We start from the raw sequence: 16,063 nt of genomic DNA, 5'->3' as shown, positions 1-16,063 counted from the left end.
GATAGCATGTCGATACCATGTTTTTGAAGTTATACTTTCCAGTGTATTTCCATACATATATCTTGGAGCTACCACTGGACCTGATGTAGATTTATACAAACGATTTCAAAAAGAATGACCGACATTTGACGAAAGCAAGTTGATGCTGCTGATGAAACTCCCCTCAGTGGATCCATAGCTGATCTTCACGATGAAATGGTTGCATAGTACAAAAAAGCTGTAAAAAACCATCACCAACGCCAAAAAAAAAGCACGCCAAGGCTATGACGAGCTTCTACAATTGTGCCTCATCTTTCTTCGTGGTTGCCCAACAGAAGAAGTGCGATTTCGAGCACCTGGAGCCATGCATCACGCCAGGCGGATGGCAAAGGGCATCTGTTCAATCAAAATTCTTCTTTTCAAGAATCAAGTGACTCTAACTGCTCATTAGAGAAAAGCTTTGATCGACATCAGCCTGTTTGTTGCTCTAGTCTATGGAAATTATTGGCATGAAGGTTACTTGGCAGAAAGAACCTCATATAATGACTTGAGACTGTTGAGACTTTTGAATGATTATACCTGCAGCAATATTGTTAGAGATACAGCAATGACAGCCTTCAAAAGATACCTATGGTATTTTTCAGAGCATCTGATTGGCTTGGCATTTTGAACTCCTGCGTTGATGTTTATACCAAAGCCACTAAGTACCAAAAAGAAAACTTCACGAAAGATAATTGAAGGCAAAACATTCAAGTTAGAAAACCCATCGGAATTATACGTTACAAGCCGGACATCTCATCTTTTCAATCTTCTCATTGACAACGGAGCAGAGAAGGCTCAAGTTTTTCTCTTTATGCCTCCGACTTTTGGCAAATGGACCCAATTTATATTCAGTTCAGGGAAGCTGCTAGATAAATAAAAGTAGTTAACGACTGTGCGGAGAGAGGAGTTGCTTTAATCCAGACCTTTAACTCTTCAATAGCAGAAGACAAAAAGCAAAAGCATTACCTTTTGCAGGTTGTTAGCACTCATCAGAAAGCTTTTCCAGAGACATCAAGAAGCTTGTTGAAAGAAGTCTCGAAATAAACAATGCATTACCTTACAATATGTGAACTAAGTTCAGGATAACTAAAACCTCTTTAAGTCATGATATTTTATTTCGTTTTTGTTTTGTAACAATTTTCTTGCTGAAGAAACTCAATTTTCAATTATTTCTTGTTTCTTCCATAGCAACAACATTTGTTGTTTAAAATTGTGCCACCCTAGTTATGTTTAAAATTTAAGAAAATTGGCCGAAATGGTCCATATGGGGGATAGAACAAAAGAAAATGCGACTCAAGTTAATTTTCCATCTTTCATTATTTTGAGCCATTCTAATATAAATACACTAAGTAAACGTCTGAAATAGCGAATACTATATATTTACACACATTTATGATGTTTTTTTGCTTGTGGTTTAATATTTTAATATTTAAGGAAGACTTTATTCAAGATTTTGCACTCGCAACGTTAGTTTGTATATATTGTATCAATGTTGATTCATATATAATAATTTAATGTTGGGTTATATACATCGGGTCAACCTTAATCCATATACATTGAATCGACGTTAGGTTTTACATTAAATCAACGTCGGTTGAAATCAATCAAGTTTTACAACGGTTTTACATACGTTGGCCCAATGTATTTGTGCAATCTGTTTTTAGTTGCGTCAGTATTTAGCCTTTTATCTATATCATTGTTAAAAACATGATATTGGATCAGCGTTGGACTTGTATCGGGAAAAACACAGTCGACGTTCGCAATGGTTATAAATACGTTGCCCAATGTATGTGTGCTAGCTGGGTAATGTCATGTAATATTAAATTCCATTGAAAATTACCCATTCAAATATTTTTGAAAAGCCAAGGTGTTATTACCATTATTAATAACTTATTAGTTTGCGCCAACCCGTGGTGGGGTAAGATAAGAAATCCTTTTTTTTCTTCTCGAGGCTATGGAAGGGCCCAAAATCATACGATTCAATATATGCAACCTAAACGACACAAATTACCTAAATTTTTACTCTTCAAGACTACTCCCTAATATTTACAAAAAAAAAGTATCGTTAGGGATACAGACCTCAATTAGATAAGATGAGGTAAAATACCCCAATCTCTTCTGCAAATGTTTTAGTTCAACATTTGTTAAAATATATTTTCCATAATATCATTTTAATTAATATAACATTACAGAGAATTTTCACAACTGTTTGCACTTTTAAACTTTATTTAAAAAAATCAAGACTGAATATTTTTATTGTGACATTTTTTTGTGACACATATGCGACTACCCACATTGAAACTTATATTTTATCAGCAATTAGAGTTAAATAAAAAATGTCATGTTCCAATAAATGCATATGCATATCCAAAAATACATTTACGTATACACAAATATATATGCAACTATTACAAAATTCATTTTTATAAAATACTAACGGATGTTCAAAATAAGAAAGCAAAACATAATTAAATGAAAGAACAAGGTAAAAAACTAGAACCATTCATTTCATAAACTAGTATATGTAATGTAATGTCATCAAACTTTGTTATTAACTGAAAATTTAATCTATACATATGAGATTGTTTGATTAATGGCGGGTCTCATAAATTCTGCATTTGGAACTGAAATTTTAATTCATAAAATATTTGAAATGCATGCTTTATTTGATTTAGCCGGTAGATTAAACAATTGTAACCTGATAAATCCTGAGCATATATTTGAATCAGTCATAATTAATTTCCACGCTTTTGAATATAAAGAACAAAAGTTAGAATGTGACACTGTTACCTCTAAGTAGTTATTCATTATTGTTTGACAGAAATCAGTACGCCAAGGAGGTATAACAGGCTAGCTGGAGGAAGAACAAAGCCAAAAATTGTTTAAAATTTTCTTTGCGTTGAAAAAGGAAAGTTTTTAAACTTAGTTGTGAACCTTTGTAAGCTGTAATCAAAGTTAATTACTTTCTTAATAGTTGACTGAATAAGTTTTTAACAACTGTTCAAACTATCAAGAAAGAAAAATCAAGAAAATCACGATCTTCCTTTAGTAATCGTTTTTTAAATACCTCGTAGTATCGAGATATCGATACTACGAGGTACTCGTTGTATCGAGGTATCGATATCAAAGTTTTAGACATTCTCTTCTACTTGTTCGAATCTTATCTTTTGCTTCTCCATTAAGTTTGTTACGATCTTAAAGAGCTTTTTTGGCTGGAAACCTGCAAAATCTTTACAATTTAATTTATGTTTTTTTGTGTCACCGTTTTTTTCCGAGACCGAGTTTCATTTGGGCACGATTGTCAGTATAACAAACTAGTTTATTATCAAAAATTGAATTTTCCTTGGTTTTAATTCTATTTCTGACTTTCTACAAATCATGGTCTGGAGAATCAGTTGTGAAACTTTATATGCTACACTTGTTTTCCGCTGAAGCGTACCTGTTAAAACTGCATTTACAGCCAATGTTTCTGATAGTATCTAATATCTGTCCGATTATTTTAATCATGTTTGTAAAATGTACGCTGTTTACAATGTTTGTAAAATGTTCGCTGTTAACAATGTTTGTAAAATGTACGCTGATGACACAAAGATACTTGCCACATTTGAAAGCAAAAAAGACTTTGAACGACTGCAGAGTGATATTAATTAGATTACAGAATGAACAAGAATGTGGCAAATGCAACTCAACGAAAGTAAGTGTAAAGTAATGCATATTTTAGGGAGTTCAAATTTACTAAAATTTGATTATTATATAAATGACCTTAGCACACACCAGAGAATTAAGCTTGAAGTAACAACAGCTGAACAAGATTTAGGTATAGTTTTGTCATCTGATCTTAAATTTTATGATCAAGTCACAAAAGCATCATATAAAGCTAACCGAATGCTTGGAATTCTAAAAAATACATTTATATCTAGAAATGTTACTATATGGAGTAAACTTTTTAAAGTTTATGTGCGACCACATTTAGAGTATACAGTGTCAATATGGTCGCTTTATTTAAAAAAAAATATTAAAATTTTTGAGAAAATTCAAAAACGTGCTTCAAAGATACCACACAATCTTCATAACCTTAATTACTCCATTCGCTGTTCAGCAATTAAATGCTCATCACTTAAAAAGAGACGCCAACGGGGAGATCTAATTCAAAAATACAAACTAGAGAATTTTAAAAATAAAGTAGTCTACAATACCGCAGAGAAATCATAAACAATTGTTCTCAACGGTATCATTTCTTTAACAATAGAGTTGCTTCGATTTGGAATACACTACCAGAAGAAGTTGTCATACAGCAAAGCACAAACTCTTTTAAAAATAGCTTAGACAAATACATTGAACAAAAATTAAACTTAATAATCTAACAAAACTGCAAAATAAAAATGCAGTCCCAAAGTTACTATAGCTTTCTCATTCTTTGGCGTTTAACGTTGTTGCCTGCAACAGATGAGATGCTTTACACAAAAAATGATAATAAAACGTTTTTGTGTGTAACTTAAGTTACTAACTAATACTAATACTAATGTTTAAAATTTTTTTTTTTTTATATTAGTAAGATATTTTATGAGTAAAAATAATAATTTAAACAATACTAAAAGCAATAAAAAAAAAAAGTAAATCACATTAGTACTTGATTTAAAAGTAAACTACATCACTACTTGATTTAAAAGTAAACTACATTAGTACTTAATTTAAAAGTAAATTACATTAGTGCTAAAAGTAAATAGCTACTTGATTTAAAAGTAAATCACATAAGTACTTGATTTAAAAGTAAACTACATCACTACTTGATTTAAAAGTAAACTACATTAGTATTTGATTTAAAAGTAAATTACATCACTACTTGATTTAAAAGTAAACTACATTAGTATTTGATTTAAAAGTAAACTACATTAGTACTTGATTTAAAAGTAAATTACATTAGTACTTGATTTAAAAGTAAACTACGTCACTACTTGATTTAAAAGTAAACTACATTAGTACTTGATTTAAAAGTAAATTACATCACTACTTGAATTAAAAGTAAACTACATTAGTATTTGATTTAAAAGTAAATTACATTAGTACTTGATTTAAAAGTAAATTACATTAGTACTTGATTTAAAAGTAAACTACGTCACTACTTGATTTAAAAGTAAACTACATTAGTACTTGATTTAAAAGTAAATTACATCACTACTTGAATTAAAAGTAAACTACATTAGTATTTGATTTAAAAGTAAATTACATTAGTACTTGATTTAAAAGTAAATTACATTAGTACTTGATTTAAAAGTAAACTACATCACTACTTAATTTAAAAGTAAACTACATTAGTACTTGATTTAAAAGTAAATTACATCACTACTTGATTTAAAAGTAAACTACATTAGTATTTGATTTAAAAGTAAACTACATTAGTACTTGATTTAAAAGTAAATTACATTAGTGCTAAAAGTAAATAGCTACTTGATTTAAAAGTAAATCACGTTAGTACATGATTTAAAAGTAAACTACATCACTACTTGATTTAAAAGTAAACTACATTAGTACTTGATTTAAAAGTAAATTACATTAGTACTTGATTTAAAAGTAAATTACATTAGTACTTGATTTAAAAGTAAACTACGTCACTACTTGATTTAAAAGTAAACTACATTAGTACTTGATTTAAAAGTAAATTACATCACTACTTGAATTAAAAGTAAACTACATTAGTATTTGATTTAAAAGTAAATTACATTAGTACTTGATTTAAAAGTAAATTAAATTAGTACTTGATTTAAAAGTAAACTACATCACTACTTGATTTAAAAGTAAACTACATTAGTACTTGATTTAAAAGTAAATTACATCACTACTTGATTTAAAAGTAAACTACATTAGTATTTGATTTAAAAGTAAACTACATTAGTACTTGATTTAAAAGTAAATTACATTAGTGCTAAAAGTAAATAGCTACTTGATTTAAAAGTAAATCACGTTAGTACTTGATTTAAAAGTAAACTACATCACTACTTGATTTAAAAGTAAACTACATTAGTACTTGATTTAAAAGTAAATTACATTAGTGCTAAAAGTAAATAGCTACTTGATTTAAAAGTAAATTACATCACTACTTAATTTAAAAGTAAATTACATTAGTACTTGATTTAAAAGTAAATTACATTAGTACTTGATTTAAAAGTAAACTACATTGGTATTTGATTTAAAAGTAAACTACATTAGTACTTGATTTAAAAGTAAATTACATTAGTGCTAATAGTAAATAGCTACTTGATTTAAAAGTAAATCACATTAGTACTTGATTTAAAAGTAAATTACATCACTACTTGATTTAAAAGTAAACTACATTAGTATTTGATTTAAAAGTAAATTACATTAGTACTTGATTTAAAAGTAAATTACATAAGTACTTGATTTAAAAGTAAACTTCATCACTACTTGATTTAAAAGTAAACCACATTAGTACTTGATTTAAAAGTAAATTACATCACTACTTGATTTAAAAGTAAACTACATTAGTATTTGATTTAAAAGTAAGTTACATTAGTACTTGATTTAAAAGTAAACTACATTAGTACTTGATTTAAAAGCAAATTACATTAGTACTTGATTTAAAAGTAAATTACATTAGTACTTGATTTAAAAGTAAACTACATCACTACTTGATTTAAAAGTAAACTACATTAGTACTTGATTTAAAAGTAAATTACATCACTACTTGATTTAAAAGTAAACTACATTAGTATTTGATTTAAAAGTAAGTTACATTAGTACTTGATGTAGAAGTAAATTACATTAGTGCTAAAAGTAAATAGCTACTTGATTTAAAAGTAAATCACATTAGTACTTGATTTAAAAGTAAACTACATCACTACTTGATTTAAAAGTAAACTACATTAGTACTTGATTTAAAAGTAAATTACATCACTACTTGATTTAAAAGTAAACTACATTAGTATTTGATTTAAAAGTAAACTACATTAGTACTTGATTTAAAAGTAAATTACATTAGTGCTAAAAGTAAATAGCTACTTGATTTAAAAGTAAATCACATTAGTACTTGATTTAAAAGTAAACTACATCACTACTTGATTTAAAAGTAAACTACATTAGTACTTGATTTAAAAGTAAATTACATTAGTGCTAAAAGTAAATAGCTACTTGATTTAAAAGTAAATCACATTAGTACTTGATTTAAAAGTAAACTACATCACTACTTGATTTAAAAGTAAACTACATTAGTACTTGATTTAAAAGTCAATTACATTAGTATTTGATTTAAAAGTCAATTACATTAGTACTTGATTTAAAAGTAAACTACATCACTACTTGATTTAAAAGTAAATTACATTAGTACTTGATTTAAAAGTAAATTACATTAGTACTTGATTTAAAAGTAAATTACATTAGTACTTGATTTAAAAGTAAACTACATTAGTACTTGATTTAAAAGTAAATTACATTAGTACTTGATTTAAAAGTAAACTACATTAGTACTTGATTTAAAAGTAAAGTACATTAGTACTTGATTTAAAAGTAAATTACATTAGTACTTGATTTAAAAGTAAATTACATTAGTACTTGATTTAAAAGTAAACTACATTAGTACTTGATTTAAAAGTAAATTACATTAGTACTTGATTTAAAAGTAAACTACATTAGTACTTGATTTAAAAGTAAATTACATTAGTACTTGATTTAAAAGCAAATTACATTAGTACTTGATTTAAAAGTAAACTACATTAGTACTTGATTTAAAAGTAAATTACATTAGTACTTGATTTAAAAGTAAACTACATTAGTACTTGATTTAAAAGTAAATTACATTAGTACTTGATTTAAAAGCAAATTACATTAGTCCTTGATTTAAAAGTAAACTACATTAGTACTTGATTTAAAAGCAAATTACATTAGTACTTGATTTAAAAGTAAACTACATTAGTACTTGATTTAAAAGTAAATTACATTAGTACTTGATTTAAAAGCAAATTACATTAGTACTTGATTTAAAAGTAAACTACATTAGTACTTGATTTAAAAGCAAATTACATTAGTACTTGATTTAAAAGTAAATTACATTAGTTACTAAAAGTAAATAGGTATTAAAATAATAAAATATAAATGATATAACAAAATAGTATAATAAAAAATATATATAAAAATATAAAATATAAAATAAAATATAAATAAAAAAATAAAAGTATATATAATAGTATTATAAAAAAAGAGTAGCTACCAATTGTTAAGTTGCTGAAATAACAAAATTTAAACAAGTTCAAATAGTTATCATTCAAAATAATGGTTTATACTTCGTTCGCATAATTTCATACTCAATTGATAAATGTATGTATATTTATAAATTGAACTAGAAAAGATTTCAACATTGTGCTAAGGCACCATTATACGCTGACCTAAGGTTGGTTTGATATAAGTTCTGGGAGCCTATGTACCAATGGAATATTATTTATTACATATATTACAGAACTATGTAAAAGTTTCAAAAAAAATTTGGGAATTTGTGTTTAAATCTGTTTTAAATTTCAAGCCTTGATAGCAAGTTAAATTCTATTGTTTTAAAATTGATTAATTTTTGTTTGGAATTATAACTTATGTCCATTATCGGAATAAAAAGTTGTATAAAATAATAAGTAAGTTAAATAAAATGAATAAGTTTACATTACAAAATTAAATTAATTTATAAGCAACTTAGTAATTATTATTCAATTTAAACAAGAAGTGAAAATGATATGACGCCTCCGAAATATTCAATTAATGCTTAAATAATTTTTAAAATCTTAAGAATTATGTCTAACTTACATACATTATTGGCCCTTTTTTTTTTGTTTTGTTTTCTAAAACACATGTTTACGCTCTAAAATACATGCTTCTAAAATACATGCTTTCTAAAACACGTTACGCTGTTAGAAAACAATATAAAACTACACTTTACAACTTAATAATGATTTAAACTCAAAAAAAAAGTATTTTTAAAAACTCTTTTTTTTTCCAAAAAAGTTAAAGAGTTAGTTACTTTTACGTACTAATTTTGCAAAATAAGCATGCAAAAAAATCAGTTTAACAAAATTTAAAGAAACAAAAGCTACATGTTGAAAAAGACAGTATTTACTTGTGTAACAGATAAGTGAATATTGTCTCTTTTTTCAACATCTACGCGTATAGACATATCTTTAGTGATATAAATAATGTAACAACCAAGTTTAGTTTCCAAAATACTGGATTTATTAAAGATGGGTTTCTATATTTGGTAAGTGAATTAAAAACAATAAAAAACTCTTTCAAACGTTCGAAAAAGAACAAGCTCATGCAGTTTATCTCTTTTAAAGTTAAAGGTTAAAGGATGGTCTTGATCAAAATTTATTTGCTTGTAAATTTGATTTTTCATGTCTGTTGAAAGTTTAGATTAATGCTATCAGATAAGAGTCTCGCTTAATGTTGATTTTGTTGATTAAAATATCCGATAAAAAAGACGGTAAAGATATTGCAATTCTAGTGAAAAATAAAATAAATTAACAAATGAATTGGAATCATATATATTGAATATAAAAAGCAATTTGAACGAACTGAGGCATTAGAATATAAATGATTTCCCAAAGTTTTTATAGATGACATGCAAAAATACATCACATTTGGTTGCTATCAGATAAAGCAACGTTACAGTTTCTAGCAGAAGATTTAAATAAAAATGGAAAATATATTACTTTGATTGAACAAAACATTCAACAAATTTAAAATTATAAATTGATTTCGCTGAATTTCCGACAAAACATTCAAACGCTACTAAGTTTCGGCTATTTATTAAATATTTGCCAATCATTGATATTCCAGAATCAGTATTGTCTTGGGCATGTGGGTGTTAGTCTGGTTTAAAAACGTGTAGTTGTTGTAGTCACATCATATTTTATTTGTGTTGTGGAAAGTATTTTAAAAAACTTCCAAATTCAGGCTCAAGGCCTGCGTTTTTTTTACCAAGTGAAAATGAATTATAATGCGAATCATAAAAATAAATATTAGAACAGAATGAAACTATAAAACAAGATATGTCAATGATTTTCACAAAACCGATGATCTTTAAGAAAAAAAAAATTTAAATTGAATATAGTCAATTCTGAATTAAGAATTTCACTGATGAATAAGAATCTGCAAAATCAATTAATAAATGAACTTTAGATTATTTTCAAAGCATGAATGGTTGTATTTTGTTAAATAAAGATGATTTTAAAATGGATACAGATTATTATTCACTGTGTCAATCATATCAAAGTATTATCATTCAAAACACTTTATCAATTTCAAAACAATTATTTTCTGTTATATTTTGTGCTTATCATAATATTCGAAAAACATCATAAGTGTATTACAAGAGAACAAACAAAATATAAAAATACATAATCACATATTTGATCTTGTTGAAAGTTCTACTATATGGATTCTTTTTGTCATGAGATTAAAACCAAATGATTCATTAACTTTTAGTACTCTTAATCCAGAACGCAAAGAGTTTTTTAATAGATTTTCAGACAATTGAATTTAACTGTTGAACTTGTAAAAAACAATTTGTCTAACCCTCAATGAGGGTTAGACAAATTGTTTTTTTACAAGTTTATCTTGATTAAAGATATCTTGATTAAAAATGCAGATACTCCTTTATCAAATCAATTAACCAATAGATTTTACTGCAGTGGAATACAAAATTTCATCTAATTAATATTCATTTGTTTTCAAGTGATGAAGTGTTTTTGTATTGGTATAATGTAGCTAGAAATTGGTATGATGTTGCTAATGAGGTCATGTGTTAGAAAAAAGGCTGATAAGGTTATTTTATATGATTTTTTGACGAAACATTTATATAAAGGGATTCAAAAAGAGACTTAAGTGGTTAATTTTTTTGTGGTTAATTTATTTAATTCTGATTTGTTTGTTAAGTCGTTAATTTATTTACTTCTGATTTGTGAATGATGGATTATTATTAATAACAAACTTAAATGAGAAGATTTCAATTTCAAAAATAAAATTATTTTAATAAACGGTGATATCGTATTTTCATACAATGCAAAATTTTACATCCCTATTGCAAAGTGCAGGGATATGGAAGGATAATAGGAAGTAAAAGTATCAAGTCACTTGAAGAGCTTTTCAATTGAATTTGTAAACGATTTGGATACTCTTAGTTGAGTAAAGGCTAGAAATGGTGTCTCGATAAAAAATACTCATCTTAAGCAGATGCTAAATGCATCCGTCTACTGTCTTGTAGAAGGCATCCTAGGCAAAGACTAAAGGGGTAAATAGATTCTATCTGTTGACCAGCCTCGCACCCCTTCTTCATCTATTAGGCTGGCGTAGATGCATTTTTAATACATCGTTTCTAGTTTAGGATGTTGAATGCTGGATCTTCTTGACTGAATGCATGGTTTTTGCTTGTGCCTCTGTTTTTATGGCTAGGCAACTCATTCTATTATCTCCAAATGAGGGTATAGCTCTAAAACTCAGTTTTTTGGTTCTGAGGCCGGATGGTAATCAGGTTTCCCGAACTCTGTGGTAGCTCTCAGAGAGGCTGATTCCATCAACACCTGAAAAATGTCAAAGTATTAACAGTGCCATGTTGAGCATGGATAGTGTCCCTGTTTGTACTTTTGGTATGCATTGCCAAGGCCACTTTTGGAGCCCTTTGTTACAGCTCAGGGTTTATTAATAGTAATGAGGCAATTGCTTAGGCTATTAAACAGTGTTCTAAGTACTATCTCTGCTTTGAGTCAAGATCTTCAACAAATTTAAAAATGAATAAAGTACCAAAAACAATAAAACATAAAAAACCATCGTCATTACCAAGTTCTCTAAACCTATCATTCACTAATATTCGTGGTCTTCGAAGTAACTTTTCTTCTGTTAGGTCTTATCTCTTTCAAAGTTCATCAGACCTACTTGTCTTTGTGAGACTAATTTGAGTTTAGCTGTCTCATCTTGCGATCTTAGTGTTGATGGTTATCTTCCTTTAATTCGTAAATACTCTAATAGTCACATGCTTGGCCTGGGCATTTACATTCGTAAGAATTCACCCATTTGTCGTAAAACTAGGTTTGAGTCCACAGACAATTCTTTTATGTGATTTTGTTTACCACTACTTCACTCTATCAAATTTTCTCTTCGTTCTATATCGCTCTCCTTCATCTCAGGCCTCACTCTTTTTGATGTTATTTCTGATCATATAGACCAAGCCCTCTCTCTTTATCCATCAGCTAATATTGTTGTTGTCGGTGACTTTAATGCTCACCACTCTGAATGGCTTGGCTCTAGTGTCAGTGATTCTGCAGGCACTAAAGCCCACAACTTTTGCCTTTCTCAATCCATAACTCAAATAGTCAACTCCAGACAACCCGAATCATTTACCTTCTCTACTCGACTTATGTCTTGTTTCTGATCCTAGTCAGTGCTCAGTTTCTCCACATTCACCTTTAGGTGCTTCTGATCACAGTTTTATCTCAAATCACAGTTATATCTCACAGATCACAGTTATATCTCAAAAACTAATATCTCATTCTTCTTCATCACCTGAATCCCCCTATTGTCGTTCCTCTTATAACTACAGTAAAGCTGACTGAGATTTTTCCGTGATTTTCTTATTGATGGCCCTTGGATAGAAATCTTTCGTCTTCCTGTAGACAAATCTCAGGTCATGAAATCTCGTATCTCATCTCAAAAATTAGGTTCTCCTGACTTCTGGAGAATCTTTAATAGTATTAACAATAAGTGCAAATCTTTAATTCCACCTCTTTTGTATGGTTCAGATTTTGTCACCTCACCTAAAAAAAAAAGCTAAATTGTTTGCTTAAAAACTTTTCATCAATATCATCTCTTGATTCCGCTAGTTGCGTTCTACCTGATATTGCCAACAAACAGGTTGATCCATTGCTTGACATTCGTATTACTCCAGCTTCTGTATCTAAAGTGATTTCCTGCCTAGACTCTTCTACAGCTTGTGGCCCAGACAACATACCTGTTATTGTCTTGCAGAAATGTTCTCCGGAGCTGTCGTCTATACTCTCAAAACTATTCAACAAGTGCTTATCAGAGTCTTGCTTTCCAGCCTGCTGAAAAGCAGCATCTGTTATCCCTATCTTCAAAAATTCTGGAGAACGATCTGACTCGTCTAACTACCGTCCTATTAGTCTTCTTCCTATCATAAGCAAGGTTTTTGAATCTTGAAATAGCAAGCACTTAATTTCTCATCTTGAATCTAATAACTTACTTTCTGACCATCAACATGGATTTCGATCTTCTCGTTCTACAGCTGATTTTCTAACAGTAATAACCGATAGGTTTTATCTTGAATTAGATAAAGGTGGAAAGGTTAAGGCCATTGCTTTTGACATTTTAAAAGCTTTTGATAAGGTTTGGCATGCTGGTCTTTTCCATAAGCTCTCTTCTTATGGTTTATCTGGAATTATCTTTAAGATTATAAAAGGTGTCCTCGATGGAAAGCACTCTTTTTCTTATTCTGTAACTTCAGGGGTTCCTCAAGGTTCTATCCTTGGCGCTATACTCTTTTTAATTTACATTAACGATCTTCCAGATATTCTCACATCTAAGGTGGCATTGTTTGCTGATGATACTACCATTTATTCTTGTTATGATAAGAAAACAACACTCTCTGATTGCTTGGAGGGGGCATTTGAGCTTGAAAAGGATCTCACTTCTGCTACAGCATGGGGCTCACAGTGGCTTGTGAACTTCAATACATATAAAACTCAATTTTTTCAGCCAATCGTTATCGCAATAATTTAGATCTTCCTATATTCATAAACGGTGATGTACCCTTCATCCTCTAGGATTAACTCTTATTTCCGATCTTCCTTGGAAACCATATATCAAATCAGTTGCAAAATTAGCATCTGTTAAGGTTGCATCTTTTTATCGTGCTCGACACTCTCTTACTCCCAATTCTATTCTCTATCTCTATAAATCTCAAATCTGGCCTTGTTTGGAATGCTGTGGCCTTATCTGGGGCAGATCTTTTAATGATGGTCTTTCTCTTTTAGACAAGGTGCAAAAATGCATTGTAAACATAGTTGGACCTGCTCATGCAGCTAATCTCTAACCATTATCACATCGTTGTAATGTTGCTTCTCTTTCTCTTTTCTACAAATACCCTAATGGGCACAGCTCTAAAGAGCAAGCGTCTCTTGTGCCATCTACTAAAATTCATTCTCGTGTAACTCGTCATTCAATAAAGTCTCATCCTTTTTCTGTGACTGTTTCTAAGAGCTCCAAAAACTATTATTCGTCTAATTCTTTTCCTTGAACATCAGTTCTTTGGAATTCGCTTCGTTCATCTTGCTTTCCTGATTCATATAATTTGCAATCCTTTAAGTTGTCCGTCAATTGTTATCTTGCTCTACAATTTTCGTCTTTTCTCTTCCAGTAACTTTCAACTATAATTAGTGGTTGATTGCAGTCTTGTTGGAAGCGAAGATGCTTAATTAAAATAAAAAAATAAAAAATAAAGTTATTTAGTATGAATTTTTTAAATAAAAATATCACAATTAATATACTTTGATATTTCCAACAAAAAAAATGCAAGTCGGCATTTGATTTTGATACTAACTTTTGAAACTTTCTTTGTTTCAATTTTTAAACTTTCTTTGTTTGCAGGTGGTGCTTTCAGTCAATCGACAAGAATTTATTGAAATTAATTATTTTTTCTCAGCAGGTTTTATTTCGCTGAAAACCAGTTTTATCTATATCAAAAACCCAAGTATACGAAAAAACTTATTTTCTTGCATTATACTATAAATTAAAGTAGTTTTTTGCTTCTTTTCTACTTATATCTTGATATCAAAAAGTTCTTACGTTTTTTGTATGGAAAGTTCATTACTCTTGTTCATTAATTTTTCTATCTATTTATAATATTTGAGATACCTTGTTACAACTATGCTTGAAGTCCAACTCCTTTGCAAAATTACAAGCTTAAGAGCACAAATTTTTTTTTTTTTGTGGATTACTTTTACATGTTAAATTATTCGCTTTTTATATTCAAAACCAAAATAGTTTATAGACCTATTTGATGACGTCCAGAATTGTTTTTTTATTTTAAATTCTCGTGTTTTATAAATTTAAAATTCTAGTATTTTACTAGGCATATTATATAAAATTGTTTTACAACTGAAAAAATGTTTTTTGCATGCTTCATTGCTGCAAAAGTGTATCTTGCGTGTGCACGAGATTAAATTTGCTGCAACTTTGTAACTCTCAGTCAGAGCAAACTTCATTTTTGGCTGTATTTTTTCTATATCAAATAGAAGATTCTCTAGTTAAACTCCTACTTTTCATTCACGTCCGCAAACATTTGCTACGCGACCCCAAATGGGGTCGCGGAGAAAATGTTGGTCGTGTAGCAAATTCTGGTATCGCGATAGATATGATTTTAACAATTTAAATTTGAATTGAAAGAATGTAAAATGATTTTTCACTTTTTTAGAATTATTTCCTTTTTATATATTTGCAAACAAATGCATTACGCAAAAACGGTAAGATTTTACAAAGGCCTTCATCATAGACTTAAATGTGCAAGAGCAATATTAAAACATTTTTTTGTTTTAAGAAAGGAGGAGTGTTTTTGTTTAAAATAATTTTTTTTCAGCGATGGAATTCTTTTTCTTTTTCATTCGAAAACTTCTTTAGCTCGTACGACTTGAGTTTTATTTAAAAACGCTAATTATGTTTATAAACAAAGTTTATTTAATACGAAAAAAACAAAATTATGATGATAAATTAAAAACTGTGATATGTTCTGATTTACTATTGGTTTTTGCACCGTAAAATTGTCAGAGTTCAACCGTAACGAGATTTTATTTTATTTTTATTTATTCAGTAATTAATTATTCAAATATTATATGCAATACATTATTTTTTATAAATTTTTCGGATTCTAAGATCAAAATAATTTTTGGCCATGGATAAACGGCTGAACTTATACAAGAGTTGTAATGACGCAGATAGTAACGCTACAAACCCTCCTCAGGCAGGAAAAAGTATTAAAAAC

The sequence above is a fragment of the Hydra vulgaris genome, chromosome 09 (genome assembly GCF_038396675.1).
Source record: "Hydra vulgaris chromosome 09, alternate assembly HydraT2T_AEP".
Lineage (NCBI taxonomy): Eukaryota > Metazoa > Cnidaria > Hydrozoa > Anthoathecata > Hydridae > Hydra > Hydra vulgaris.
The sequence above is the reverse complement of the archived record's forward strand: the minus strand, read 5'-3'. Positions refer to the sequence as shown.